Consider the following 5,000-nt stretch of genomic DNA (forward strand, 5'->3'; position numbering starts at 1 on the left):
GAATCTGCGTTTGTTCGTTTGCCTGTTTTGGTGTCATATTGTTCACCTGGGTTTGTTTTTCATCGTCTACGTGTTATTACAATAATTGTTGATAGATTTCGGTTGATAGGAATAGAAGAATTGGATTAATTTCAAGATTGGTATGAGGACAAACATCATGTGAAAAGTATGTATGTATGTATGTATGTATGTATGTATGTGTTTTTATATATATATATATATATATATATACATATACATATGTATATATATATACATACATATATATATATATATATATACAGAATATATATATACATATATATATATATACATTCACATATATATATAGAATATATATACATGTATATATGTATATATATGTATATATATACATATATAAAGATATATATATATATATATATATATACAGTATATATATATATATATATATATAGAATATATATACATATATATATGTATATATATATGTATATATATTACATATATAATATATATATATATATATATATATATATTATATTATATATCTATATATATACACGAACATCAATTTAAAAAAGTAAAATAAAAAAAAAGATGAGCAGTGCTACATTTTAATCTTGACCAGCCTCATGGGAAAGAATTCTCGATAAATTGCAAATAGATTATCTCAAATTACAGGATCCATTCACATTCACTTCCGGTTGAGCCACGACGACTTTCCAAAAATGTCCACGAAATTTTACATTCTTCTTTAAACACATTAAGTTCTTCAATCATATAGTATTTGATTCTAGAGTAATAAATCCGGGATAAGTCTTTTTATAGTTTATATATGAAATATGTTTTGACATTGTTACAGTTTTTAAAATATTTTATTAATTATTAATCCTTTCTCATATCGTTTAATTATTCATTTCCTTATTTTCTTTCCTCACTGGTATATTATCCCCTGTTGGAGCCCTTGCTTTTCCAACTAGGGTTGTAGCTTAGCTAATAATAATAATAATAATAATAATAATAATAATTAAATCTCCATGGTGGCAGCTGATAGAAGGTCTATGATCTGTACTCAAGACCCTATCTCCATCAAGCTAGAACCAGAGAGAGCCAGGCAATGGCTGCTGATGATGCAGCAGATAGATCTATAAAATCCCCCAATCCCCTATTCATATGATCTGCACCCACGACCTTGTCTCCATCAAACTAGGACCAGGGAGCCCCAGGCAATGGCTGATAATGACGGTATATCTATAATCAACCCCAAACCCCCATCCTTTGCTCACAAAGATGGTGAGGTTGCAGACCCTACGAGAAACTATCGAGCTTAAGCGGGCCTCGAACACCAATCCAGCAGATTGTCAGGAAAGGTTGTTTCAAACACATGATGCATTAAAATGTCTTTATTCCACATGGTTTGTTTTCGCCTATTAATTCAACTTTCTCATTAAAAAAAACATTAATATAGGCCTAATATCCTTTTTAATTAAACATCATTCCGTTACCTTCCACCGGCCTTCAATATTTCCATCGACCCTGAGCGAGATAAGTGCATTAAATTGACCATTTAATTGGCATCTTTAATCAAAACTAGTGTACGAGACCCGTCAAACATGACGGCTAAACAGATATGCACGCAAACGCGTCCTTCTCTCACCACGGTATGACTTGCTCTCTCTCCACGATAATGCAGCGACTATTTAATGTGCTGCCAGCTCATCTAAGAAACCTATCAAGAGTGAGCGTAGGTGTGTTTAAGAATAAGCTCGATAAATACCTAAGATGCATCCCAGACCATCCAAGACTGGAAGATGCAAAATACACCGGAAGATGCATTAGCAACTCTCTGGTGGATATAAGAGATGCCTCACACTGAGGGACCTGGGGGAACCCAAACATAAAATAAGGCAATAAGGCAATAAGACCCTACTTGAGGGAAGGGGAGACCTGAGCGTGACCGGAAAGATATGTACATATACGTGGTAGTGTTTCAAGTCAGTAGCTCTTACACAGCTCAGTAGCTCTTACAAAGCTCAGTAGCTCTTGCTAAGCTCAGTAGCTTTTATAAAGCTCCGTAGCTCTTGCAAAGCTCGGTAGCTCTTGCTAAGCTCAGTAGGTCTAGCAAAGCTTAGTAGCTCTTACAAAGCTCAGTAGCTCTGGCAAAGCTCAGCAGCTCTACCAAAGCTAAGTAGCTCTTGCAAAGCTCAGTAGCTTTTACAAAGCTCCGTAGCTCTTGCAAAGCTCGGTAGCTCTTGCTAAGCTCAGTAGCTCTAGCTAAGCTTAGTAGCTCTTACAAAGTTCAGTAGCTCTTGCAAAGCTCGGTAGCTTTTACAAAGCTCCGTAGCCCTTGCAAAGCTCGGTAGCTCTTGCTAAGCTCAGTAGCTTTTACAAAGCTCCGTAGCTCTTGCAAAGCTCGGTAGCTCTTGCTAAGCTCAGTAGCTCTAGCTAAGCTTAGTAGCTCTTACAAAGTTCAGTAGCTCTTGCAAAGCTCGGTAGCTCTTGATAAGCTCAGTAGGTCTAGCAAAGCTTTGTAGCTCTTACAAAGCTCGGTAGCTCTGGCAAAGCTCAGTAGCTCTAGCAAAGCTCAGTAGCTCTTGCAAAGCTCAGTAGCTCTTGCAAAGATCAGCAGCTCTTGTAAAGCTCAGTAGCTCTTGCAAAGCTCAGTAGCTCTGGCAAAGATCAACAGCTCTTGTAAAGCTCAGCAGCTCTTACAAAGCTCAGTAGCTCTTGCAAAACTCAGTAGCTCTTGTAAAGCTCAGTAGCTCTTACAAAGCTCAGTAGCTCTTGTAAAGCTCAGTAGCTCTTGTAAAGCTCAGTAGCTCTTACAAAGCTCAGTAGCTCTGGCAAAGATCAGCAGCTCTTGTAAAGCTCAGCAGCTCTTGCAAAGCTCAGTAGCTCTGGCAAAGATCAGCAGCTCTTACAAAGCTCAGTAGCTCTTGCAAAGCTCAGTAGCTCTTGCAAAGCTCATTAGCTCTTGTAAAGCTCAGTAGCTCTTGTAAAGCTCAGCAGCTCTTACAAAGCTCAGTAGCTCTTGTAAAGATCAGTAGCTCTTTGTAAAGCTCAGTAGCTCTAGCAAAGCTCAGTAGCTCTAGCAAAGCTCAGTAGCTCTCGCAAAGCTCAGTAGCTCTTCAAAAGCTCAGTAGCTCTAGCAAAGTTCAGTAGCTCTTGCAAAGCTCAGTAACTCTTGCAAAGCTCAGTAGCTCTAGCAAAGCTCAGTAGCTCTTGCAAAGCTCAGTAACTCTAGGAAAGCTCAGTAGTTCTTCAAAAGCTCAGTAGCTCTACCAAAGCTCAGTAGCTCTTGCAAAGCTCAGTAACTCTAGCAAAGCTCAGTAGTCCTCAAAAGCTCAGTAGCTCTAGCAAAGCTCAGTAGCTCTCGCAAAGCTCAGTAGTTCTTCAAAAGCTCAGTAGCTCTAGCAAAGCTCAGTAGCTCTTGCAAAGCTCAGTAGCTCTTACAAAGCTCAGTAGCTCTAGCAAAGCTCAGTAGCTCTTGCAAAGCTCAGTAGCTCTAGCAAAGCTCAGTAGCTCTTGCAAAGCTCAGTAGCTCTAGCAAAGCTCAGTAGCTCTAACAAAGTTCAGTAGCTCTCGCAAAGCTCAGTAGCTCTAGCAAAGCTCAGTAGCTCTTGCAAAGCTCAGTAGCTCTTGCATAGTGCCAAGCATACAACAACTAACTCTCTGGACGTCAAGTGTCTCATTTTGTGCAATTGTTTTTATTCTTCTCGTTGTGTCCACTTGGAGCCCGTGACGAATGTCCTCGATGTGTGGGGGATTGAGGCGTGACACAGAGAGAGAGAGAGAGGAGAGAGAGAGAGAGAGAGAGAGAGAGAGAGAGAGAGAGAGAGAGAGAGAGAGAGAGATGTAACCATTTTAACTAGTTTTCTGGATACGTATTTCCTCAGCTCCAGAACAGAGAAAGAGTTGCATCTTCTGCTTTGGGATTTCAGAAGAATTTATCGTTCTCATTCATAAAAATGAGATGACATCAACACCTAGGGCGAGTTTAAACGGCCGAACTCTGTTCGACAGACAAATGTTTGAAGTGATGTTCGAACGTGTGCACGGGGTATTAGGTTCGAACACATTTCTCGAATGGTTCGACGAAAGTCTTTTCTATCTTGAATTTTGTGGGCGGGGCTTCATTGACCAAAAACCTTATGCATTTGTGACTGACTCCACCTCTTCGAGCCGTTTGACAAGCAGGTTCGACAACCGGATTTGACAAACCGTTCGACCAGGGAAACGCCGCTTTATTTTTCAAGAAGTCGTGATTCACATTCTCCTCTTTAAATTAGTGTCGCATAAGCACTTTTATTATGGAACCTTTCACTATTTTTTTCGCCATAATGATAAGGACAGCAGCACCAGATAGCCATTATTTTACCGATATTATTATTATCATCACCATTATTATTATTATTATTATTATTATTATTATTATTATATACAAACATATATATTTCAATATACATATATATATATATGTATATATACATATATAATATATATATGCATATATATATATATATATATATATATATATATTTATATATATATATATATACTGTATATATATATATATATATATATATATATATATATATATATATATATATAGTAAATATTATACCATAATATGTCTTTGAGCATTACTATGCATATGCATGCAACATCCTTGTGCTATTAATAGCATAGGAATGCGTTTGTCACAACTATATAAAAAAAAAATATCCCATTGATTTCGAATGGAGCATCCAATGACTCACTCCACCCTACACAAAATTGGATGACATCCGGCTGGCATCACGCAAAACATAATTGTTGCCATCTCATCCTGGCTAAAATATCTATGGTGTTAGATAGAGTGCCAGTCAATATTATTAAGTTGAAAGTATTGACATTATTTGATTTCTCATTCATAAATTGAACTTCAGCTTTGCCTTGTTTCCATTAGAGTGTATTTACAATGCATACGCATATACGTAGTACGTTTACACACACTCATCCATAATTTGACACATTTC

The sequence above is a fragment of the Palaemon carinicauda genome, chromosome 22, assembly GCF_036898095.1.
Source record: "Palaemon carinicauda isolate YSFRI2023 chromosome 22, ASM3689809v2, whole genome shotgun sequence".
Taxonomy (NCBI): Eukaryota; Metazoa; Arthropoda; class Malacostraca; order Decapoda; family Palaemonidae; genus Palaemon; species Palaemon carinicauda.